Source organism: Spea bombifrons, chromosome 1, assembly GCF_027358695.1.
Source record: "Spea bombifrons isolate aSpeBom1 chromosome 1, aSpeBom1.2.pri, whole genome shotgun sequence".
In the NCBI taxonomy this organism is placed as follows: Eukaryota; Metazoa; Chordata; class Amphibia; order Anura; family Pelobatidae; genus Spea; species Spea bombifrons.
In genome coordinates, this window is record NC_071087.1 from 163,386,216 (window position 1) to 163,414,198 (window position 27,983).

At 46.9% G+C, this 27,983-nt stretch overlaps 1 protein-coding gene across 2 annotated transcripts in view; it reads right to left on the reverse strand.

The window, feature by feature from the left end:
- The window catches only part of IL11RA (interleukin 11 receptor subunit alpha), a 39,804-nt gene extending 16,889 nt beyond the window's left edge, over nucleotides 1–22,915 (reverse strand). Inside the window, exon 1 of one of the 2 annotated variants that reach the window (XM_053448729.1) lies at nucleotides 22,836–22,915. The gene's annotated coding sequence lies outside the window, so the exon portion shown is untranslated. Of the gene's footprint in view, nucleotides 1–876; nucleotides 983–22,835 lie in introns of those variants that run through there. The other variant, XM_053448738.1, reaches the window with a different exon arrangement.
- Nucleotides 22,916–27,983: the final 5,068 nt, after the last annotated feature.

Genomic DNA, 27,983 nt, shown 5'->3' on the forward strand with positions numbered 1-27,983 from the left:
ACACATTGTACAGCGCTGCGGAGTATGACAGTGATATATAAATAATAATAACACACATTGTACAGCGCTGCGGAGTATGACGGCGATATATAAATAATAACACATTGTACAGCGCTGCGGAGTATGACAGCGATATATAAATAATAATAACACACATTGTACAGCGCTGCGGAGTATGACGGCGATATATAAATAATAATAATAACACACATTGTACAGCGCTGCGGAGTATGACGGCGATATATAAATATAAAAAGAAATAATAACGTCTGCTGATATCTGAAACCTGAAGCGCTCCAGAATCCGACGGCTCTCACGACTCCTGTGTTTAATAAATAGATCTATTATAGCGGGGGAAAAAAGTAAAAGTAATAAAATCCCAGAAAATCCTGGGGGAAAAATACAGAACAGCCTGACGGCCGATAAATGAAACTCTTACAGGGTCGGCATCGAAAAGCGCAAGACGGTCTCTTATAAATAAATAAAAAAAGGGAAATCTGCAAATTCAGTGATTTGGGAGAGAAACGAGAACCTGCCGGCAGATCGGCCCCATCCGGCCCCCGTCTAGTCGTCGTTTCTCCTGCTGTAACGACTCAAACCTTAATCAGTCGTTGGTCTCGTCTTAGATTCAGGAGCCGTATGTCTATCCCATGCAGGTTTAATACCCTCACTGAATTACCCTCTAACACCTCTGCTGGGAGGCTGTTCCACTTATCTACTACCCTCTCAGTAAAGTAAAACCTCCTTCTATCCCATCTCAGCCTCTCACCCTCTAGTGTTAGATTCCGGTCTCTTTGTTCTCCTAGTAACTGGAAGGACAGCGAGTGCTGATACCGGATCTGTGGCCCCCAGCGTTACACCCCCCGCAGATCTCACCTTCAGCTCCCCGCTGGCCCCCGGTTCCTGCGCATTGTAACGGGGCGAAGATTCAGGGCAACATCCTGCGCCTTCCTAACCGCTCGCGAGCCCTGCGGCCGGTAACATGAGCCGGTGCAGCTCAGACCCAACCCCCCCACGAGAGCTCTGTAACCGGAGCCGGGGGGCCAGTGCCAAGAGCCGCCCCGCCCCCTACACATCCACACGGGGGCAACACATGGGGGCAACGCGGCTACAGCCACACGGCGATATCTGTAACCCCGCCAGGACCGGGAGAACAGAACAACTGAAACAACACAACGGTGTCAAACACAGCAACAATGTAACACAACAACAACAACAACAGAGTAACAAAACTCAGAATATAACACAACAACAACATAACGCATCACTCTAACACGGAACCTGCCAGCAGATCGGCCCCATCCGGCCCCCGTCTAGTCGCCCGTTTCTCCCGCTGTAACGACTCAAACCTTAATCAGTCGTTGGTCTCGTCTTAGATTCAGGAGCCGTATGTCTATCCTGCGCATGTTTAATACCCTCAGTGTATTACCCTCTACCACTTCTGCTGGGAGGCTGTTCCACTTATCTACCAGCCTCTCTGTTAAATAAAATCTTCACAGGGAGAGCACGAGGGTCTCTTGGAACGTGGGGGTTTAGCGTAAGCTTCTTTTCAGCTGAGTTGAGTGTTGGTGGAGTCTGGAACGTATTAGAGAGGCACTCAGTATCATTATAGGCTGAAGCTGCCAGCACCACTCCTATCACTCAGAGGTTTGGCCGGCTCTCCCAGACACTCGAACCGATCATTTCAAAATATTTGCAGATTGGGCCAAAAATCCAAATTTCCATAAACCGGTTCCCGGAATAAAACAAAGGAATGAGCTGCCGACCGTCCTGGAAAGACTGGGAACGCCAAAAAAAGGAGTCCTAACCATTTGTGTGCCGGGAGCGCCAAATAAAGCGAAACACAAGGGTTAAAAATTCAAATGGATTTCGGAATATACTGCGGCCCCCGCAGGCCCCCCATGGTCCTCCTACCGCAATTAGCCCACCAGGTATCAAAGTCAAAAAAGGGGTCTAGAAAAGGGGGCACCAGTCCCCAATCTCTGGAAAGGGGCCACAAAAACCAATAAGGGGCCCCGTTCTGCGGTACTGGCTGAGCCCCCTGATAGAATGATCACAAGTTATTGAGTATTCTCCCTCCCGTACGCTGCGAGGGAATAACGAGAGAAATCCGTGACACTTTGTCCCTCGGGTAATGAAAATCCCAGTTTTTTATCTCATTTTTCCACTATAATCTATGTACGGATTGACATTACCCGTTATACATTTACCTCCGGTACTGGATCCACCCCAGTGATCTCTGCGTTTCCATATAACGAGGGATTATTGAGTTCTGTAGCCAGGGTTCCAGACGGAACGGCCAGTTACTCCAGAATCCGGAGCTGAAAGAGTTAAGATCGCCGCCGTCATACTGGAGGGTCCCGGCCCTTTGTAAATGAGTCATCTTCCCTCTATGTCTCTCACCTGACGGCCCCCGACGGCCCCGACCCGCTCGCCGGCTACACGCTTTTCAATCAATGAAAAAAATGGACACTTTCACTTTCTGTTCCCTTAAAAATGACAGATCCGGAACGTTCCTGGATTAAAGAGGATTATTAATAATACTGGGCGCCGGGCGCCACGTCGGGGACACCGGAGGAACCTGAATATTTTAATCAGAATTAATGTATTATAGAATGACCATTATTAAAGCTGCCGTCCTACTTGGAGAAGCTTTAAGGGCAGTCCCTGAAAAAGATTAAATAATTATTTCTGTGAAGTTTGAAAGGGGCAGGTGCATGCTTTAATACAGGTGAAAAAGGGGAATAGACAGGATATAACGGGTTATAAGGACGGGATTAGTTATACGGGGGAGAGTATATAATATATAATATGAGGAATATACAGGATATAACGGGTTATAAGGACGGGATTAGTTATACGGCTGGAGAGTATATAATATATAATATGAGGAATATACAGGATATAACGGGTTATAAGGATGGGATTAGTTATACGGGGGGAGAGTATATAATATATAATATGAGGAATATACAGGGATATAACGGGTTATAAGGACGGGATTAGTTATACGGGGGGAGAGTATATAATATATAATATGAGGAATATACAGGGATATAACGGGTTATAAGGACGGGATTAGTTATACAGCCGGAGAGTATATAATATATAATATGAGGAATATACAGGATATAACGGGTTATAAGGACGGGATTAGTTATACGGGGGGAGAGTATATAATATATAATATGAGGAATATACAGGGATATAACGGGTTATAAGGACGGGATTAGTTATACGGGAGGAGAGTATATAATATATAATATGAGGAATATACAGGGATATAACGGGTTATAAGGACGGGATTAGTTATACGGGGGTAGAGTATATAATATATAATATGAGATATATATACAGGATATAACGGGTTATAAGGACGGGATTAGTTATACGGCCGGAGAGTATATAATATATAATATGAGGAATATACAGGATATAACGGGTTATAAGGACAGGATTAGTTATACGGCCGGAGAGTATATAATATATAATATGAGGAATATACAGGATATAACGGGTTATAAGGACGGGATTAGTTATACGGCCGGAGAGTATATAATATATAATATGAGGAATATACAGGATATAACGGGTTATAAGGACGGGATTAGTTATACGGCCGGAGAGTATATAATATATAATATGAGGAATATACAGGATATAACGGGTTATAAGGACGGGATTAGTTATACGGGGGAGAGTATATAATATATAATATGAGGAATATACAGGGATATAACGGGTTATAAGGACGGGATTAGTTATACGGGGGGAGAGTATATAATATATAATATGAGGAATATACAGGATATAACGGGTTATAAGGACGGGATTAGTTATACGGGGGAGAGTATATAATATATAATATGAGGAATATACAGGATATAACGGGTTATAAGGACGGGGTTAGTTATACGGCCGGAGAGTATATAATATATAATATGAGGAATATACAGGATATAACGGGTTATAAGGACGGGATTAGTTATACGGCCGGAGAGTATATAATATATAATATGAGGAATATACAGGATATAACGGGTTATAAGGACGGGATTAGTTATACGGGGGGAGAGTATATAATATATCATATGAGGAATATACAGGATATAACGGGTTATAAGGACGGGATTATTATACGGCCAGAGAGTATATAATATATAATATGAGGAATATACAGGATATAACGGGTTATAAGGAGGGGATTAGTTTTACCCCCCGTATTGCTGTGGTTTGCCCCTGTGCCAGTTAGGGACGCCGTGCCCAGTGACCGCTGCCCGGCGGCTTCTCTCGTGTTTGTCACATTGTATATTTATTCACCCGTTTCCCGCCCTGGCCGGAGATCTTATAAATGTGCTTCTTTTTGGACGGGTGACAGACGGCGCGGTGTCGGCCTCCTCCACTCAGGGGACCGAGGTTTGTTTGGTGCAATAAGATGACGGGGATGCCACCCACCCGGCGATAGGGGTAATAAAAAAGGGGACATTGAGGGAGGAAAGAGGGGTATCAGGGTAGGAAAAGGGGCAACAAGGGAGAAAAGGGGGCATAGTGGAGGCAAGGTGGATATCAGCAGAGGAAAAGGGGGCTCAAGAGGAGTAAAGGGGGTCATTCTCATGGCTCAAGAGGAGGAAAAAGTCAAGAAAGGATTGTTCATCGCATTATTCTGGATACCAGCTCTGCACCCGGCAAAGAAATAAATCATTATTATCATTATTATTATTATCATTATTATTATTTTTATCATTATTATTATTTTTATGAATTTCATTTTTATTTTGCAGAAATCTGGGGAAATTGAGATTTCAGATCAGTCCTTATTCCACCGAAATCCCTGAGCGCGACGTTTGGATTCATCCACAAAAAGTAACCTTAGAAGAACCCAAATGGAAGCCAACGTGGAAGGAACGTCCACGAGGTTCTCGCAGAGCGTCCTCCCCGCCTCGCTGGGACCAGGAGACGCGGCTGCTGGGCGGCTGATCGCAGGGAGCCGCCGGTGGGAGCGGGCGAGTCGGGTCCGCCGCGTGAAACGGTGTTATACACATGCTGAGAAACCATTTAACAAAACATCCAACTAAACGCACTGATCTGATGAGCACGACAGACCGGCCCCTCCGGCCCATCTACCTGTAAAGACTCAAACCTTAATCAGTCGTTGGTCTCGTCTTAGATTCAGGAGCCGTATGTCTATCCCATGCATGTTTAATCCCCTCACTGTATTACCCTCTAACACCTCTGCTGGGAGGCTGTTCCACCTATCTTCCATCTAAGCCTCTGTCTGGGGTATAATTTGCCTTTAATCTGTTGAGCTGAATGAGGGCATCCATATGGCAAACAATAATAAATGAAAAATAATAAGCCGCTCCGCGTCCCGATTACCCTGTGAGAAGGCGACAGGTGTTTATCGCAGCTAATTGTGTTCCAGACAAAGCCTCGCCGCCCAGACGGGGTGGAAAAAGTGAATGATCTGAAGCCAAATCCTTATCTGTATTTGCCCGGATCAGTTTGACGAACGTTTCCCCGAAATATCGCCCCGTTCACAGGCGTCACGGACACCGACCAGCTGCCTCTCGCCGGGAAGTAAAGGCGATCCGTCTCCTTCACCGAGTTAATCCGAGACACATTCACTCACTACGGCATCAACATATTTATCCGAGTGACGAGTGGCAGCCTGTGGCAGAGCCAGCATTATCCGAGCGATTTCCTGTCCTGACGTCCCCTCCCTTCCTCTCGACCCGCACTCAAAAAGGCTGCCTGAACCAATCAGCAACAACCAGCAACTTAACAACAGGTTAGAGATCCCGGGAACAGGAAGTGAAGATGGCGGCTACCATGGGATACACATGGGGGGGTGGGGGGTTAATACATAAAAATTGCTTATTTTAACCCCTTAACAACCAATGATGTCACAGACAAATAATGTGTGCGGAATTGCGAATTTGGAAAAAAAAATGAAACATTTCTTTTTTGAAATAGTAATACGCTACTATAACGTACAAAAAAAGTAAAAAGACATAAAAAGACATAAAACCATACAAACATTGGGACAGATATTAGAATCCGTGAAGCAGGTTTTTCCGTTAGCTTTTGTAGACGAGTAAAAGATTTATCTTTTCATATAAAACTCAGAAAAAAAGTATTTTTATTTTTTTTCACCAGATTTTTTTTTTTTTTTAATGGGAAATTAATTGATGCGATCAAAGAAAGCCCCGCTTGTCCTGAAGGAAAAAAAAAATATTATTATTATTTTTATTATTAGTATTATTTTAAATATCTGAATAAAAAAAAGAGTGTTTTTTTGAATGCAATTTTTATTTTTGTTCAGATGGAGAATAAATTATTTTTGAAGTTGGTCTGAATTTTTTTTTTTTTTGTTTAACCCCTTAAACTGTATGTTTTTAGTATGATGTTAATAATCTGTGTGTCTGTTTAACTATTTAAAGGGCCGGTGCAGTGAAAAGGACCATACAGGATTATTATTGAGAAACATCGACTGGGATTAAAAAAAACCAGCAGTAGCGCCCCAGCCAATCAGGCAGCATCTTCTGTTTACATGGAGTCCTGTTGGTCATGCGCAGGTCTGGTCACAGTATGAGCGCCGTTGTGACATTTGTATCACGAAGCTCCCATTCCGTCGCAATGAACCGCTGAGATATAAATCAGGTCATCAGGACTGTACCAGCGAATCCAGGAGTGTTGGCAGCTATGCAACAGCCTCTTACATAAGCAGCTTTATAAGGCGGAGCGCAAAGTTTATAAAAAGCATCGGAAAACTAAAATAAAAAAGAACGAAACGCGCCCAACGTGCTGGTAACGAGCGCCGGCAGCCCGGCACCAGATTTCCTGCCAACGCAGCACTAATCACACGCGTGTAAAGCCTTCTCTAGGAGATACCGTATCAGGACTGGGGAACAATGAGCTGTCGGCCTGGCGGTATGATATATGGGGCCGGGGGGGCCGAGAGCCCCCCTCACCCGGGACTTGGACCTTTATTGTGGAAAGTCTGGGAATTCCTTAAAAAAAAAGCCTCTAAGAAACTCCAAATGTGAGAAATCCGTAAACCGGAATATTTGCCAATTCCAAAAATAACCTCTAGAGCCTCCAGCTGCTGAACGGAGTAGTCATTACAGGGAACATCCCATCGGCTTGTTAGAATGAATCACCTATAATTCATAACCCTGGTCCTGCTATCGCCGGCCTCCTTAGGTGCCGGATCGGGGTCCCCAGAGAGAGAGAGCACCCCGCACCGCGGTTACTGCGCGGCAGTCCTGTCACCCCTTAATAATGGCGGCCACGCGAACCAAACATTAATTACAAATAAACCTCCGCTGATTAATTACATAAAAAAAACAACGGAGAGAAGTCATGTGACATCTAAGCATCCCCGACAGACACGGGAATGATAACGTAAAACTAGAAATATTGCTTCTAATGATACATTTACAAAAGTGTTACATCCAGCATGGGGCTAAGATGGCACTGATGAGCTGTTTGGGGGGCTAAGATGGCACTGATGAGCTGTTTGGGGGGCTAAGATGGCACTGATGAGCTGTTTGGGGGGCTAAGATGGCACTGATAAGCCGTTTGGGGGCTAAGATGGCACTGATGAGCTGTTTGGGGGCTAAGATGGCACTGATGAGCTGTTTGGGGGCTAAGATGGCACTGATGAGCCGTTTGGGGGCTAAGATGGCGCTCACAAGCTGTTTGGGGGTAAAGCTGGTACTGTGGGACATGTTGTTTGGTGAAGATGGGAGTTGGGGTCTCCCCAGGGAAGTTTTTGCACCCCGTGGCAGCACATTGAGAATCTCCTGCTTCAAATGTTAAGGCTGGGAAGGTCTCGAAGTCTTAAAGTCCTGAAGTCCTAAAGTCCTAAAGTCACGTCTCTGCTGTCAGCGTTAAGGAGCCTGCGATGCTCTCCTTAAAACGTCCCTGTGATACATTTATTATTCCATTGCCTCCTGGGGGGGGCACCGTACCTGCGCGGGGTCCGGGGACAGAGGCCGCCGGCTGATATCATACGGTGATCCGTATCATAAGTATGATGGCTGAGAATGATAGGACTTCACAGGCTAACCCTGCCTGCTTCTATTAATTTACTTAAGGGATGCAAGTAACACACATCATTAACACAACTCTCACAACTCTCAGCCAGCACACTCATAGTAGTGTCAATGCCCTTGAAGCAGGAAAGACATCCGTGTCCTTGACGTGTCCCTCTTCCCGTGTGCGGGCACCATGTTTCCACGGTCACTGAATGTATGGAATGCGTGCCATGGAGATTCCCTGCGAGGAGGAAGGAGATCCGGAGAATTCCAGCAACGACAGATTTATAGCTTCATAAAAACGGCTTCATCCGACCACGGAGAGGGCCACGGGGGCCACGGGGGCCACGGGGGCCACGGGGGGGGGGGGGGGGGCAGGGCCACGACCATAGGGGACAGCCACATGTGCAGAGATAGTCACGGTATCTGAATTATTATTATTCACATTATTATTATTACTATTATTATTATTATTATTACCGGTATTATTATTATTATTACTATTATTATTACCGGTATTATTATTATTACCGGTATTATTATTATTATTTCTCACATTATTATTATTATTCACATTATTATTATTATTATTATTACCGGTATTATTATTATTATTATTATTACTGGTATTATTATTTCTCACATTATTATTATTACCGGTATTATTATTATTATTATTACCGGTATTATTATTATTATTATTATTATTATTATTACCGGTATTATTATTATTATTATTATTACCGGTATTATTATTATTATTACCGGTATTATTATTATTATTATTATTATTATTAAATGCTGAACAATTATCTTTTACATAAAGCGTAAAAATTATTCAGCTTACAAAATTCCAAACTTCTATCACCATAGTAACCAAATAAAACGGTCCAATCATCAGAAACATTCCACCGGTTGTTATGGTGACGAGAGAACTTTCTAATCTTTGCACCTTTTGTAAAAAAAACTAAACAAACACAAAAAAGCCCCTCTATAAACATATCTGGGAACTGTCATGGTTCCCCCCGGAGTCTCAGGGTCTTGGGGCAGATTCTGGGGGGTCACGCAGTCTGACTCCTTCTTATTCCTCCCCGCTGGGATCATATATAAGACTCCCAGTTGGTACTTTTGCTCCCAGTATGTTATGGTTGATCTCCCTGCTTGAATGCAGGTGGCTCCATTAAGTGTATCTTTAAATAATGACAAATCAAGGTGTCCACGAGGGCCGGTATTACAGCCATTTGGGGAACACGTTTGGGCAGTCACTGCATAGATTCTTTCTGATGGGCTATTAAAGGGTTAATACTTCAAGTGTCTCGGGGGCAACTCATTAAGAAAGTATCCCCCCCAGCCAGTCTGAACTGTAAGCTCTGCGGGTCAGTCTGACAGCTGCTGCCCGCGGGTTCCTAGAATCCATGCTCAACGTGCGTGGAGGGAATGGGGAGGAAATACCGCCGGGGGGGGGGGTAATAAGTTTAACACATTCTGGATATTCTGTGATGTTATTTCATACAATTTCCCGGTCACAGAAACCTCGGCGGTCCCTTATTCAGATCACTTAATATCCGAACGCACTTCGTAAAGCACTGAGAACATAAATGTATACATCCGTACTACTCCATAACCTGCCTCGAATAGATTGTCAGCTCCTGTGCGCCGGCCCCCCTCGCCAGGCGCTACTAGTTATGTCTGTTTACCTGTTGTACGGCGCTAAAGAATATGGAGGCGCTATAAAACCCGATGAATAATTCTATCCTCTGTGTGGGCAGTCAATGCCTCGCTTTAACCCTCTCAGCTGGGCGCTGCATGGCACAGCAGGGGTTAAGCCATTAATAACCCCGCGTTGGCCGGGTGTATATATAAACTGCAGCAGGTAGCACAGTGGAAATATTACAAATACCACCTCCCCCCAGAGAGGGATCGCTCCGCTGTTTATAATGATAAATCCCGTGTACGGGAAGGACTCCAGTTCCTTTTAAAGGCAAAAATGTCAGCCCGTTCCGCACTCCGCATAAGGACAGGGCCGCGGCAGGAAGGGGCGGGGCGGGGGGTGTTATTATGGGATGTGTGTTTCGGTTACCAAGGCGGAGGGGTACGTTACAGCCGCCCGAACGCCACTATCATCAGAAGCGACACCGCATTTAAATGCACCGTGTCGCACCGAACCACGCAAAATGGGGTCCCTTCCATAATTATTCCGGGAACACGTAATTGTCATGTGACTCAGATGCCAAAGAAACAGAAAAAAAGCTTCTTAAAAGTTTCTGTGTTGTTTTTTTATGTGGGTAACAAGGATCCGATTCTAACAGTATGTACTTCTAGAAATAATTTTATTCCAAGCAGCCCAACTGTTAATAAATAAACTCTTTGATCACCATAAATCATCGCTCACACTCCGCTCGGAGCTCACACTCTGCTTCGGTGGCCAACGTATTAAGTCAGGAGGATAAGATGTCCCTGATGTTAGAGGACAGTCCCTTCCTTGAGGTTCCTGTTCCCAGAAATATCCCTCCGAAAACTAAAGGTAAATTCTATTAGAAAGCAACCGAAGTCCGTTCCTCCATCAACTTTCATTAATCATAGAGTCCGGCTGGGTGAGTAAAACCGAGCCGTTCCATTGCTTAACGCATGCAGCACGCTACGGAGTCAGGGAGTCTGGAGAATTTTACGTGAAATGGTTTAAGTGGCACGGAATTTATCCGCCACGCGTCACAAAGTCATCAGAAATCCCCTTAGGATTAGGGCTGATTCACGACCCTAACAGGACAATCATCCGCTCGCTCGATGTCGCTTTCCTCTCAGCCCAGAGGTCGCCGTCCTCCACCCCGCCGCTCAGTCATTCCCACTCCCGCTGCTTGTGACGGATCGCAGGCTGTTCAATGACACCCCCCGCACCCCCCCGATCAGTCACCAGCCGCATACATCAAAGGTCCCATTATGTGCGCCTTTCACTGCGGACAAAGCGGGTATACATGCGATCAGGTGACTCACTGCAAAGCCTTCGGGTCACCAATGGGTTAATTTATTCAATCCCCAAATACTCTGTGACTTTATATTTAAGAATAAACAACCCCCAGCGCTGTACACAGTAATATAACCCCCAGCGCTGTATACAGTAATATAACCCCCAGCGCTGTATACAGTAATATACCCCCCCGCACTGTATACAGTAATATAACCCCCCAGCACTGTATACAGTAATATAACCCCCAGCGCTGTATACAGTAATATACCCCCCCGCACTGTATACAGTAATATAACCCCCCAGCACTGTATACAGTAATATAACCCCCCAGCACTGTATACAGTAATATAACCCCCAGCACTGTATACAGCATAACCCCCAGCGCTGTATACAGTAATATAACCCCCCAGCGCTGTATACAGTAATATAACCCCCAGTGCTGTATACAGTAATATACCCCCCCGCACTGTATACAGTAATATAACCCCCCAGCACTGTATACAGTAATATAACCCCCCAGCGCTGTATACAGTAATATAACCCCCAGCGCTGTATACAGTAATATAACCCCCAGAGATGTATACAGTAATATAACCCCCCAGCGCTGTATACAGTAATATAACCCCCAGCACTGTATACAGTAATATACCCCCCCAGCGCTGTATACAGTAATATAACCCCCAGCGCTGTATACAGCATAACCCCCAGCGCTGTATACAGTAATATAACCCCCAGCACTGTATACAGTAATATAACCTCCAGCACTGTATACAGTAATATAACCCCCAGCGCTGTATACAGTAATATAACCCCCAGCGCTGTATACAGTAATATAACCCCCAGCACTGTATACAGTAATATAACCCCCCAGCACTGTATACAGTAATATAACCCCCAGCACTGTATACAGTAATATAACCCCCAGCGCTGTATACAGTAATATAACCCCCAGCGCTGTATACAGTAATATAACCCCCAGCGCTGTATACAGTAATATAACCCCCAGCGCTGTATACAGTAATATAACCCCCCAGCGCTGTATACAGTAATATAACCCCCAGCGCTGTATACAGTAATATAACCCCCAGCGCTGTATACAGTAATATAACCCCCAGCGCTGTATACAGTAATATAACCCCCAGCGCTGTATACAGTAATATAACCCCCAGCGCTGTATACAGTAATATAACCCCCCAGCGCTATATACAGTAATATAACCCCCAGCACTGTATACAGTAATATAACCCCCAGCGCTGTATACAGTAATATAACCCCCCCAGCGCTGTATACAGTAATATAACCCCCCCAGCGCTGTATACAGTAATATAACCCCCCAGCGCTGTATACAGTAATATAACCCCCAGCGCTGTATACAGTAATATAACCCCAGTGCTGTATTCAGTAATATAACCCCCCAGCGCTGTATACAGTAATATAACCCCCAGCACTGTATACAGTAATATAACCCCCAGCACTGTATACAGTAATATAACCCCCCAGCGCTGTATACAGTAATATAACCCCCAGCACGGTATACAGTAATATAACCCCCAGCACTGTATACAGTAATATAACCCCCAGTGCTGTATACAGTAATATAACCCCCAGTGCTGTATACAGTAATATAACCCCCAGCGCTGTATACAGTAATATACCCCCCGCACTGTATACAGTAATATAACCCCAGCACTGTATACAGTAATATAACCCCCAGCGCTGTATACAGTAATATAACTCCCCAGCACTGTATACAGTAATATAACCCCCCAGCGTTGTATACAGTAATATAACCCCCAGCGCTGTATACAGTAATATAACCCCCCAGTGCTGTATACAGTAATATACCCCCAGCGCTGTATACAGTAATATAACCCCCCAGCGCTGTATACAGTAATATACCCCCCCGCACTGTATACAGTAATATAACCCCCAGCGCTGTATACAGTAATATAACCCCCCAGCGCTGTATACAGTAATATAACCCCCCCAGCACTGTATACAGTAATATAACCCCCCCAGCACTGTATACAGTAATATACCCCCCCGCACTGTATACAGTAATATAACCCCCAGCACTGTATACAGTAATATAACCCCAGCACTGTATACAGTAATATAACCCCCAGCGCTGTATACAGTAATATAACCCCTAGCGCTGTATACAGTAATATAACCCCCCAGCGCTGTATACAGTAATATAACCCCCCCAGCGCTGTATACAGTAATATAACCCCCCCAGCACTGTATACAGTAATATAACTCCCCAGCACTGTATACAGTAATATAACCCCCAGCGCTGTATACAGTAATATAACCCCCAGCGCTGTATACAGTAATATAACCCCCCAGCACTGTATACAGTAATATAACCCCCAGCGCTGTATACAGTAATATAACCCCCAGCGCTGTATACAGTAATATAACCCCCCAGCGCTGTATACAGTAATATACCCCCCAGCGCTGTATACAGTAATATAACCCCCAGCGCTGTATACAGTAATATAACCCCCCAGCACTGTATACAGTAATATAACCCCCAGCGCTGTATACAGTAATATAACCCCCAGAGCTGTATACAGTAATATAACCCCCAGCGCTGTATACAGTAATATAACCCCCAGCGCTGTATACAGTAATATAACCCCCAGCGCTGTATACAGTAATATAACCCCCAGCGCTGTATACAGTAATATAACACCCAGCGCTGTATACAGTAATATAACCCCCAGCGCTGTATACAGTAATATAACCCCCAGCGCTGTATACAGTAATATAACCCCCAGCGATGTATAGTAATATAACCCCCAGCGCTGTATGCAGTAATATAACCCCCAGCGCTGTATACAGTAATATAACCCCCAGCGCTGTATGCAGTAATATAACCCCCAGCGCTGTATACAGTAATATAACCCCCAGCGCTGTATACAGTAATATAACCCCAGCGCTGTATACAGTAATATAACCCCCCGGCGCTGTATACAGTAATATAACCCCCAGCGCTGTATACAGTAATATAACCCCCCGGCGCTGTATACAGTAATATAACCCCCAGCGCTGTATACAGTAATATAACCCCCCGGCGCTGTATACAGTAATATAACCCCCAGCGCTGTATACAGTAATATAACCCCCCGGCGCTGTATACAGTAATATAACCCCCAGCGCTGTATACAGTAATATAACCCCCCGGCGCTGTATACAGTAATATAACCCCCAGCGCTGTATACAGTAATATAACCCCCCGGCGCTGTATACAGTAATATAACCCCCAGCGCTGTATACAGTAATATAACCCCCCGGCGCTGTATACAGTAATATAACCCCCAGCGCTGTATACAGTAATATAACCCCCCGGCGCTGTATACAGTAATATAACCCCCAGCGCTGTATACAGTAATATAACCCCCCGGCGCTGTATACAGTAATATAACCCCCAGCGCTGTATACAGTAATATAACCCCCCGGCGCTGTATACAGTAATATAACCCCCAGCGCTGTATACAGTAATATAACCCCCCGGCGCTGTATACAGTAATATAACCCCCAGCGCTGTATACAGTAATATAACCCCCCGGCGCTGTATACAGTAATATAACCCCCAGCGCTGTATACAGTAATATAACCCCCCGGCGCTGTATACAGTAATATAACCCCCAGCGCTGTATACAGTAATATAACCCCCCGGCGCTGTATACAGTAATATAACCCCCCGGCGCTGTATACAGTAATATAACCCCCCGGCGCTGTATACGGTAATATAACCCCCAGCGCTGTATACAGTAATATAACCCCCCGGCGCTGTATACAGTAATATAACCCCCAGCGCTGTATACAGTAATATAACCCCGGACCGCATATTATTCTGCAGCCCCCCCCCCCAAACAGCTTATAAAACACCTGGGTTGGATGTTGATCCCTGTGAATCGTGGAAATTTGTCCAGATCTTATGGAAAAAGAGGCCGCGTTTATTTACTTTTCTGATATGTGGAATGTAAGAGCGAAGTCACAATTCTGCCGTTAGATGAGGTCACCGCGCTGCAGAGAGATCTGGCTAAAGTCATTTGCCTTATATATATATATTCAAAAATTACTAAAACATGAATTTAATCTAAACATTATACAGGGGGCTGGCTCACTGATTTATCTATACATTATACAGGGGCTGGCTCACTGATTTATATATACATTATACAGGGGGCCGGCTCGCTGATTTATCTATACATTATACAGGGGCCGGTCACTGATTTCTCTATACATTATACAGGGGGCCGGCCACTGATTTATCTATACATTATACAGGGCCCGCTCTGCCCTTCCTGCGGGAGAAGCCCGGGTTGGCCATCATAATGAATAAAGTCGGAGAGAGGGAATTATTTATCTGAAGGTGCGCCTAAGAAAAATTACTGCAGTTTTTCTGAAGTAATACTGCTATTTTTTGGACATGAAAAAACTGCCGCACTTTTTTTTTATATTGCAAACCTACAGTTGTAATTCAATGTCCTGCAGCTTTATTGCATTTGTACTTCCGTACAAAAATAACTGCAGTAAAACTGCAGTACAGTGAAGTACAAATGCAGTAAAACTGCGGTAAAAGTGCAGTATTGCAGTTTTTTCATGTCCAAAAAATAGCAGTATTACTTCAGAAAAACTGCAGTAATTTTTTTGTAAGGGCGACCCGTATGCTGTTCATGGTTTAGTGAATAAAGCCCATTCATATGACATCATTTTTTCTTGCTGTCACCCACTGGGCAAAAGGTTACAGAATACATAATGGGGGGGGGCGCACCAATTCTCAGGTTCCCCTATCTAAAGAGACCTCTCATGGTGTTTGCCAGCTGAGCGCCGTGACCCAGCGGTGTTGGTCCTGGGCGGCGGGGCAGCCCTCTCATGGGTATGGTGGTTGCCAGCTGAGCGCTGTGACCCAGCGGTGTTGGTCCTGGGCGGCGGGGCAGCCCTCTCATGGGTATGGTGTTTGGCAGCTGAGCTCTGTGACCCAGCGGTGTTGGTCCTGCGCGGCGGGGCAGCTCGGGAACGCCGTGTTCTGTTCCTTCGCATTCCCGGGAACTATTAAAAGGTAAAAGCAGACGGCGGCTGACAGCTTTTTCCGTCCGTCTCTCTGCTTCAGCTGAAAGTTCTGAAAAATGTAGGAGGGTCCCTGGAAATAACTCGGCAGGGCCCCCGCCACATGGACTGACTGCTGCTCTTACCCCCGGGGGCTATTAATCACCCGGCTAACTGCCCCCCGGGGATCTGGGAAGCGTTTCAAGCTGTGACCCAAATATCCTCTTCCTACTATGAGGCCGGAGAGAGAGAATCCACCGCCCCGTGCATGATTAATATTATTCATTGGTTTATATGGCGCCATCATAGTCCACAGCGCTGTACAATAGACTGTTATACGGATATTCTTAAAGGGGAATTTCCACAGAAAACGATCTTTGGCACAAACATAAAAATAAATAAGCAATAAAAATGATTATATTTAGCAGAATATAGCAATGCCTTCCTTACTGGGCTTTCCTTAAACAGATTTATCAGAAGAAGCTGCAGCTTCAGAGCTGCAGCACGCTGCCTCCTCCTTTGGGCTACTTTCACACAAACATTGGCTGCCTGAAGCAGCCAATCGCTGACAGAGGAAGTAAAGCATACGGCGTGCACAGTGCCAAAGAGCTGCGATAAAGGACTCGATGTGCTCAGTATCAGGAAGCTGGAGTAAAGCCTTTCATCCGTGCTGATCGTGTGCCCAATGCCAGGCTGCTCCTGGAAGCCCCGGCTGTGTCCTGGAAGAAGGCCCGCGCTGGCCTCCATGCGCACCTTTTGCACGTGGGACAACACGGCAGGATTTCATCAAAGGCGTTATTGAGCCAGAAAGAGTTCAACGTCGGACAACAAAATAAATAACGGAAATGAAAGCGCTCGGTTAGGAGGGGCGTCCGGCCAATCCGGGGTTATTTGGATTAGAAAAAAAAAAACAAACACCTACCAGGGGGTTATAATTATTAGACGCAAAAAAATTAAATTCAAATAAGGAGATTGAACTGGGAAACCATTCATTTCATAATTTCACCCGGCGAGGGGGGGCGAGGGGGGGGCGAGCAGGAGACGGGGGGGGGTGAGTGACGTTTCCTTACTTCCATTGGAGGCTCGTCGTCTCAGGAAGGCGTTTAGGTTATCGGGAAATGTTAGATTTGTTTGTAGCTGCGAGTGAAGCCTGGCCCGGAGTAAGCGTGTGCGACGGCCCTCGCATGCTTTCACCCAAGCGTTACCTAAATGCCTCCTCTTCTACCGGCTCCCTCTGGGGGCTATTCACAAAGGTTCGAGTTCATAGATGAGTTGAGTTCCTCAGGCCAACTCACCTTAGTTGCCATAACACTCCCCTGAAGTGATCACCAAGGTCAGAATGACCACGGATCAACTTCATCAAAAGTAATTTGACTTAAAACGGCGAAGACGTTCCAAAGCCAACCTGGACATTAGGAGAACGCCGTTAACTTCAACAAGAGAAATCTTGACGACCGAGTCACCGGCGACCTGACCGCCGTCCCGCGGGATCTTTCCTGCTGCCAACTCAACAGCAATCGAGAACTTAACGGAAACTCAACGGAGCGCTAGGGGGGCTACTCGACCCTTGAATAACCGATGAGGCGCCGCTCATGGTGGCGGAAGGTTTTGATTGGTCACATTCCTTCTCAATATCTCGCTCTCTTTGTCGGTTCCACCTTTCTTTCGGCTGGTCTCACACTGAGGATCTGTGTAGGGTGTGAGGGCGTAAAACTGTGCGACAACAGAGAGGATTCGCCACATTTACGATGGAGCCCAGAAGAGAATCCAAACGGGGCAGCATGACGCACAAGCGGCACGATGGTCAGGGCAGGCGGCAGTGGAATAGCCCTGACTAGCAAGCGCCTCTGTACCTCGCCGGGTGATGAGTGGTACCCGGATGTTGTGGCCATAGCTACCCGCATTTTCTCAGGTTATTGGGAGCACCCAGGTACCCGTCTGCAACCCGGCTGACCCAGGGACTGCTGAGGCTATCACCTCCTCGACTCTAACCACGGCTGCCGGCAGGTAACCCGGTCAGCAGGGTTGGTGAACCGGAGCAATTCTGGTCTGAAGAGCTCCGGTGTTTGGTCTGCAACTCCGGTTCCTCAATGGCACCGTGCGCCCGGCATCAACGGGAACAAAGCAAGCAGTGTCACCATGTAACACAAGCCCAACGGGCACCTTATTACATATACAGGTTCCGGCAGTTGGGGCTGTGATTTATAAGTCCTGGCTGCCGGCGGTTCTTCATGTATGAAAATGTGCCGCATACCTCGATGACCCCATCCTCGGCACATCTGTGCTCCTTCTGCTGCCGCAGGGAACCAATTATTGGCAAATTGCGGCTATTACAGTCAATTAGGAGGCGTGAAGCATCCTCGTTACCGCTTTGGGATCATGATGTCACTTCCTCCGGGCAACAATTTCCTTTTAAAGGGACAGTCGCGCCTGAAACGCCCGGGATTTGATTTATTTTTTTAAACCAACAACCCCTTTCCTGCAGCCGCGACACCAGATGGGGCGACGGTACATAAAAAAACCAAAAAACGATTTCTACAGTAAGGGCGGTAAAGATGCGGAATCCGCCGGCTGTCGGGATCGAGACGTCAAAGGCGTTTCTGGATTATATTTCGTAGCAAAGAGAAAAATGGAATAATTAATATAAATAAAGAGATTTTTGGTGAACAGATGAATTTATGCGATTTAAAGGTAAATCAGGATTCCGTGGGATTGGCCGTTCTGTGTCACATTGTACATGAACCGATTTGTGATTGGCTGAGCACGGTCCTTAAAAAAGACCGGGATTGGGCTAAAGCTTAAAGCAGAAGGATGGGAAGGATGATGGAATCTGAGGAATAACTCCAGATGGCGGCCAGAAGCTCCAGTTTCCATTAAACAAAAAATCTCATTTACAACCCGATCCAGTAACCGGTTACCGGGCAGAGAGCGGCGGGCAGCCGGCTAGTAGCCCCCCCGGAGCCCTCTATATATTTATCATTTATCGGCAAAATAACGGCGGATTTATCATTCTTTAAGGCAGGTGTTTCCGTTAGAAGGTGTTGGATCTGCTCCCTGCGCATGCACAGGATCCCAGTGGATCCTCAGGATTTAACCCTCCCGGGATCTGGCCACCAGCACGCCAGCCAGCGGAATCCTGGGTAAATTGTATGCGCTATATAAATAAATGATAATAACAGCGCGTTCCCTACAGCCTCAGCATGAAAAATGATCATTAAAGGACCTGCAGGAAACAAATAAAAGTCACTTAGCTGAAGTAGAAGCTGCAGCGCTAGGGGGATCACAGTAATGATTCCAAAGCTTCAAAAGCCGCGCGAGAATACCGAGAATACCGAGAATACCGTGGCTGCGGGGAGCCGGCTCTTTACATCAAAGTCTCGGGGATTTTCATTTCCACCCGATCCCCTCCAGCGGGATTCCTGCCAGTCTCAACTCGCTCTCCAATTCGTTTAAATCCCGGCACCCAAACAAGCAAACAAATCCATTCCGTGCCCCTGTGCAGCTCCCTCCCCCAATTCCATCCACTGTATTACCCTCTACCACCTCTGCTGGGAGGCTGTTCCACTTATCTACTACCCTCTCAGTAAAGTAAAACTTCCTTCCATCTCAGTCTCTGACTCTCTAGTGTTGGATTCCGGTCTCTTGTTGTAACTTTTCTCCTCCTTTGAAATAAATTTCCCTCCTGTACTTTATTAACCCCTTTATGTATTTAAATGCCCCCCCCCCGTCTGTCTTCTCTTTTCCAGGTGCAAAAAGACATTCACAGACTAGGACAAACCGATCCATTAGGTAGGGAGGACCGGGCTTGTGAGCTTACAATCTAATACTGATACTGAACACAGAGCATCTCATAAGAGAGACAATGAAGGAGTAAAGGATTCTGGGTAATGCCAATGACACGTCGTTCCACCCGCAGAAGACATTAATCGCCCCTCTAATAAACTTCAGCAAAGCCTCTGAAAGAATAAAAACCCGGAACCGGTTAATGAGGTTCTGTTGTTATGGCGACTGCACCTCTTTACACCTTAAATTGTTGGGTTTGTTGCGGGGGATGTTTGCGTGTTTCCTCCGATCCCCCAAAACCGGATCTCACTGACAACTCCGACCGAATCCGCCAGAATCCACCCAAATCCGCCCGAATCCACCCAAATCCGACCGAATCCACCCAGATCCGACCGAATCCACCCAAATCCGACCGAATCCACCCAGATCCGACCGAATACATCCGAATCCACCCAAATCCGATCCAGAATAACCCCCGCTGTCCAAACCGATCCAGAATAACCCGGGCTGTCCGAACCGATCCAGAATAACCCAGGCAGTTTAAACGTCTGAGCGCATGCAGCGCGTACAGCAGGGCATTGGGGTAAATCTCGTGGCCGGTGGCAGCGCTCCCCAACGGGCAGTGAGATACAGAAACATCTGGTGGTAACTAAAGCCCTACCTGCCCCCCCCCCGGGGTCTGCAAACGGGGCATCAACCCAAAAATCTTCTACACGCAAAATGACAAAAACGTATATTTTTAAACAATTATTTAATGCATTTGCATAAAAACTGCGCCTGGCGGAAGTCGTATCAAAGAGCGAAACGCGGCGCGTTAAGGAAGTTGTGATTTTTTATTATTTTATTTTGTTGTTATTTGGTTATTTCTGTAATTTTTCATCCCGTGCAAACCTAAGATTTATTATCGACAAAAACTACTGGTTTTAAGTCGCAGAATCTTTTTTAACCCTCAACGTGCTGGACAGATCTGGGATCAAACGTGATAAGAGTGTGCTGGAGTGTTCGATATTTTAGCAATATTACACACAAAAAAACATGTATTTTCTTTTTTATGTTTTTGTCGTTATATGTTGGATATCTGAGAAAAAACAGTATATTATTATAAATTATTAGAATACTTTTATTATAATTTATTATTTTTATAAATTATTATAAATTATTAGAATACTTTTATTATAATTTATTATTTTTATAAATTATTATAAATTATTTTATTATTAATTATTATTTATTATTATAAATTATAAATTATTATTATTATAAATTATTATTTTTATTATGAATTATTATTTATTATTATTATAAATTATCATTTTTTTAATCACTTTTTGTTGTTTTTTTTGTTAGAACGTATACATGAAGCTCGTAGATTTTGGGGCCGCTCTCATATATTAGAGGCGCTGTTATATTTCACGTTTTTCTACACATTTTATTTTTCCTCAGAATTACAAAATTCACAAACAATCTGAAAATACCTTCACGCAACAAATCAACAACATTTTTGGGTAATTTTCTTCTGTTTCAACATTTTCCCTTTCGTATAAAACCCCCATTTTTTACTTGGAGGCTTTGCACAAATTTCTCACCCATATACTGCACCGCGCACACAACTACTCACATAACATACTGCACCACACACACACTACTACTCACATAATGCACTGCACCGCACACACACTACTACTCACATAACATACTGCGCAGCACACACACTACTACTCACATAACACACTGCGTCACGCACACACAACTACTCACATAACATACTGCACCACACACACACTCTACTACTCACATAACACACTGCGTCACGCACACACAACTACTCACATAACATACTGAGCCGCGCACACACTACTACTCACATAATATACTGCACCACACACACACTACTACTCACATAACATACTGCGCAGCACACACACTACTACTCACATAACACACTGCGTCACGCACACACAACTACTCACATAACATACTGCACCACACACACACTCTACTACTCACATAACACACTGCGTCACGCACACACAACTACTCACATAACATACTGAGCCGCGCACACACTACTACTCACATAACATACTGCGCAGCACACACACTACTACTCACATAACATACTGAGCCGCGCACACACAACTACTCACATAACATACTGCGCCACACACACACTCTACTACTCACATAACACACTGCGCAGCACACACACTACTACTCACATAACACACTGCGTCACGCACACACAACTACTCACATAACATACTGCACCACACACACACTCTACTACTCACATAACACACTGCGCAGCACACACACTACTACTCACATAACATACTGAGCCGCGCACACACAACTACTCACATAACATACTGCGCCACACACACACTCTACTACTCACATAACACACTGCGCAGCACACACACTACTACTCACATAACATACTGAGCCGCGCACACACAACTACTCACATAACATACTGCGCCACACACACACAACTACTCACATAACATCCTGCGCCGCGCATACACAACTACTCACATAACATACTGCACCACACACACACACTACTACTCACATAACATACTGCGCCGCGCACACACACTACTACTCACATAACACACTGCGCAGCACACACACTACTACTCACAAAACATACTGTGCAGCGCACACACTACTACTCCCATAACATACTGCGCCGCGCACACAACTACTCACATAACATACTGCAGCGCGCACACACACTACTACTCCCATAACATACTGCGCCGCGCACACAACTACTCACATAACACACTGCGCCGCACACACACAACTACTCACATAACATACTGCGTCGCGCACACAACTCCTCACATAACACGCCATCCGCTACACGTTATGGGGCATCACAGAGACATCTGACAGCTCATGGGTTAAGCTTCCAACCCAGGCAAGCAGAGCTGGGTAAGTACTACTCCCGCTCCTGTGATAAATGCTATCAGTCTTACCTTACAGGCTGTTATCCAGCAATGGACTCCATGCTGTGAGTCGGTCTCGCTCTGTCCTCCTCTCTCAGCAGACTGTCTCTCTCCCCTCTGTCTCTCTCCCCCTGTCTTCCTTTTCTCCCCCAGCTGTTTGTCTCTCTGTCTGAACTCCTCCTGACTTCTCTCTCCTTCTCTTTTCCTCTCTTTCTCTCTCCCCTCCTCTTCTCCTTCTCTTCCTTCTTCTCCCCTCCTCTCTCTCTCCCCTCCTCTCTCTCCCTCTCTGTCCAGGCAGCCCCCTCGCGTAGACCCCCGTGCTGAGTGGGGAGGGGGTGGAGGCCGGCGCCCCGTCCCATTGGAGAGTCTGACTGCCTGTCTGCGGGGCCGGGGCAGATCTTCCTGTGAGTGAGGGGGGGGGGGCAGGGGGGCAGCAAACACTTTGTACTAAGTGACCCCTACCCTCCGAGCTGAGTCACCGACCCGCATTCCTCACACACAACACGGAACACGCGTGCAGAATACACCGGGACACGCACCCCTCCTAATACACAGACACCGGGACACGCACCCCTCCTAATACACAGACACCGGGACACGCGCCCCTCCCAATACACAGACACAGGGACCTGCACCCCCTCCTAATACACAGACATCGGGACACGCACCCCTCCTAATACACAGACACCGGGACACGCGCCCCCCCCCAATACACAGACATCGGGACCCTCACCCCTCCTAATACACAGACACCGGGACACGCACCCCTCCTAATACACAGACACCGGGACACGCACCCCTCCTAATACACAGACACCGGGGCATGGACCCCCTTCTAATACAGACACCGGGACATGCGCCTCTCATCCCTCCTAATACACAGACACCGGGACCCCCTCCTAATACACAGACGCCTCTCAACCCTCCTAATACACAGACACCGTGACCCCCTCCTAATACACAGACAGCGGGACACACACCCCCTCCTAATACACAGACACCGGGACACCCTGCCCCCTCCTAATACACAGACACCGGAACACGCACCCCTCCTAATACACAGACACTGGGACACGCACCCCTCCTAATACACAGACACCGGAACACGCACCCCTCCTAATACACAGACACTGGGACACTCACCCCTCCTAATACACAGACACCGGGACACGCACCCCTCCTAATACACAGACATCGGGACACGCACCCCTCCTAATACACAGACACCGGGATCCTCACCCCTCCCAATACACAGACACAGGGACCTGCACCCCCTCCTAATACACAGACATCGGGACACGCACCCCTCCTAATACACAGACACCGGGACACACACCCCCTCCTAATACACAGACACCGGGACACGCGCCCCCCCTAATACACAGACACCGGGACCCTCATCCCTCCTAATACACAGACACCGGGACACGCACCCCTCCTAATACACAGACACTGGGACCCCCTCCTAATACAAAGACACCGGGACACGCACCCTCTCCTAATACACAGACACCGGGACACGCACCCCCTCCTAATACACAGACACTGGGACCCCCTCCTAATACACAGACACCGGGACTCTCACCCCTCCTAATACACAGACACTGGGACCGCGCAGTATTATGTGACCACAAATCTAGGCCCTTGGTAGAAGAGCTGACAGTCGTTTCCGCGTGACGCGTGCAGCTGTATTACAGGAATCTGAATGTTTATAGAAATGGTTGGGTGGAATTCATCATCGTTTGGGACAAAGAAGGAATAAAGAGAGCGAAAGTCTTGTTGATGAGAGTTTAGTATTTTGGGGGCCGGTAAGTCGGCTGTGAGATCCCTGCCGGTCTCCGATGCTGGAGGCGCCAGATAATTCCAGAGACGGTCTGACAGGGAAGCACCTTAAGGGCTTTTTCCTCCCCAAATTATAGTCATTTCAGAGCAGAGGATCGCGATAAAGAGAGACAGGAATGTGAATGGAGAGGAAACGAAACGTAATATAACGGTCAGAACGATCCGCGGCCCCCCAACGCCTTATATTATATATATATATATTACATTATACAGGGTGCAATCCCCGGCCCCTGAGATTACCCTCGGCCCCTGATATTACCCCAGGCCCCTGATATTACCCCAATCCCCGGCCCCTGATATTACCCCCGGCCCCTGATATAACCCCAATCCTCGGCCCCTGATATTACCCCCGGCCCCTGATATAACCCCAATCCACGGCCCCTGAGATTACCCCCGGCCCCTGATATAACCGCATGTCCCCGGCTCCTAATATTACCCCCGGCCCCTGATATTACCCCAATCCCCGGCCCCCGGCACGTATCCCAGCAGCCACGGCAGGTATGTCAGTGATTAGGAGATTGGGGGGCTTTGTGTGACTGAGTGCTCCATGATGTCATAACTCTACCCATATATTGGGAACCATTGGGGGTCCCGGGAATCTGCATCCCTTTCGTTACGCATTGAGGTCGTGACCCCCCCGACCCGGGTAACTACGTGACGTCCGCTAAAGGGTCTCACTTCTATGTAGAACAACATATTTTGGTGACTTCAAAGTCTTCCCTTTTAATGATTCCTCCCCAAAATCTGTGTAATTAATAATTATATAAATCTAATTAAAAGAATCAACGGATCTCAGCAGAATATTAAGGGCCAAACTGCACACAATGTTACTAGAAAACCAGAGCGGAATCTAACACTACAGCGTCAGAGACTGAGATGGAATGGGAGGGAGTTTTACTTTACTGAGGGGGTGGTAGATAAGTGGAGCAGCCTCCCAGCAGAGGTGGTAGAGGGTAATACAGTGAGGGGATTAAACATGCATGGGATAGACATCCGGCTCCTGAATCTAAGACGAGACCAACGACTGATTAAGGTTTGAGTCTTTACAGCAGGAGAAACGGGCGACTAGACGGGGGCCGGATGGGGCCGATCTGCCGGCAGTTAATAGGTAACTCCAAACTCTAGGAGAATATACATGGACTCTCTTGGTAAGCCAGGTGCAAATAAACACACGGGGCAGCCATGGGGGCAATAAAAAAAAGATGTGGAGCAAAACAAGTCTCTCCAACTATTATTATTTATTGTTTTGTGTAGCGCCATCGTATGCCGTAGCGCTGTACAACGGCAAACAGGCCCTGACAGCAGTATATAACATAATAATTCGACTTACAGAAACAAGGGGTGAGGAGCTTACAATCTGAAGCTAGAGGTTCGGTGAGTAAAGCTGCTGGGTAACCGACGGCCCCCGGCGAACGGATACAAACTACCCCCAAAGTGCAGAGTGTGAGTGTGTGAGTGAGTGTGAGGGTGTGTCTGAGTGTGTGTGTGAGTGTGAGAGTGTGTCTGAGTGTTAACGTGAGTTATGAGCTGTTACGGGAAATCAGTAATAAATGCGTGAGTTTAGCTTTGATTTTTCAATAAATATTCCTCAGTTTCCTTTTTAATCCCAGTTATAGTTTTTGCCCCATAATATTCTGTTTTCAGGCGGCTGCATATCAGCTGTTTGTATGATTCTCGCTCTGTTATCTGACCCCCGATCTACTAAACACCCTGACTCCTTATCATACTGCCTGTGGGAACAATAGAATGGCTCAGTCTTAATCACCCAGTCGGACTCTCTGACTAATGAAAGTCTATGGAGCTTCCTCTTTAAGAACCCAAGAGGTTTCAGCATTCATTAAAATCATAGAAATCCCTTTCGCCCCGCCGGGGGGGAGGTTAGTGCAGTTTTTAACCCCATCTGTGCCGGAGGCATGCTGAAGGTGTTGGTGAAACATGTCGTACGGACCGTCTGCCGTCAGCTCCGTCTTAATCTCCCGCGGCCTCACAAAAGCCCCTTTGAGAGGGCGAAGGGTTTTTGGCCGCAGACCCCCTCGAGCCGCTCCGCGTTGGGCTCTGTTTTCGCCGCCGGTACACAGACCCTCCGTTGTTCCCGGCGGGAGCCCCTCTCTCGCTTCCTGCGGGGAGCAGCGCGGCGCAAGACAAACACCTGAACCCTGCGTCCAAACGCGCCGTGATTTATGTCTGAGCCGCGAAACATCTGGAGGGGAAGGAGGGCCGGGGAGCTGACGCTTTAAACAGGGATTAAGACACAACAGGGCAGACTTTGTGCCGCACGACCCGAGCGCGGCCCCCCGGCGCCCCCGCGTGACAGAAGGCACCGGCCCGGAGCACTTGGCCCCCGGTTACATATTTTTGTTAGGAGGAGAGAAGGCGAGCGGAACGGCCAAGACTAACAGCCCCGGTCAGATGTGTGCCGAGCGCGGCGCGGGCCGTCTCTATAAAAGAACCCCTTCTGCGAGGCAGGTGTAATAACACGGCCCCCCCCGGCCCCTCGCCCGCCAAAGCGTGCCAAGAAAAAGAGATTTTGGCGCTAACGACTTCCAAAGCTTAATACGGTGAGCGGCTCCGAAAGGCCGTCGGCCGCTTAACGCCATCGAGCTGTTAATGCCCCTATTAATGGTTCGTTTCACGGAGAACTGGGGGGGGGGTGAGACGCCCCCCCCCCGCCGCCCTCTGCACCCCTCATACGCCTAAAAATAAATAAATTATTATAAAAAACATAATAAAATGAATGTATTTCCGCCGTCACTGTGCCTCTCACCCCCGTGGCCAGAGTTGGGGGTCTTTCGTGTTTGGGGGGCAGGAGCAGCCGTTCACGGATCTGCGAGTTTTTTGCGACCCTAACTTTTGTGAGTTGATGGCGAGGGCATGAATCGCAACCCCTCGGGACCCCTATGAACAATGGCGCCTGAGGATTCCCCCTCCACCGCCATCTGGATGCACTGGGGGTCATTAAATAACCCCGGGGGGGGGTATAGCCCTAGGTCCTGTCCATCAGTGGCCCCAGGCAGTTAAAGGGGATGGACGGCCATGATGGGCCTATAAGTGGAGGGGCAGGTGGGGATTTTTTAAAACCATTTTTAACTTAACCCCCTCTATGCCAAAGGACAGAGGTCGGGTAAGAGGCCACCAATTTAACCCTCAACTGAATAAGGCAGAGGGTATCGACGGGTTCTAAACCCCATCCCATGCGCAGGTGATATACCTGGTGCTTGTCCCATGGAGACAGCCGGTTTGTATGATGTACCTGGCAGCAGCCGTTTTCCTAAGTGGTTATTCCTCCCCATTAAATTAGGAGAAGTGAGATCAATGTGGTTCAGGCAAACGCAGATG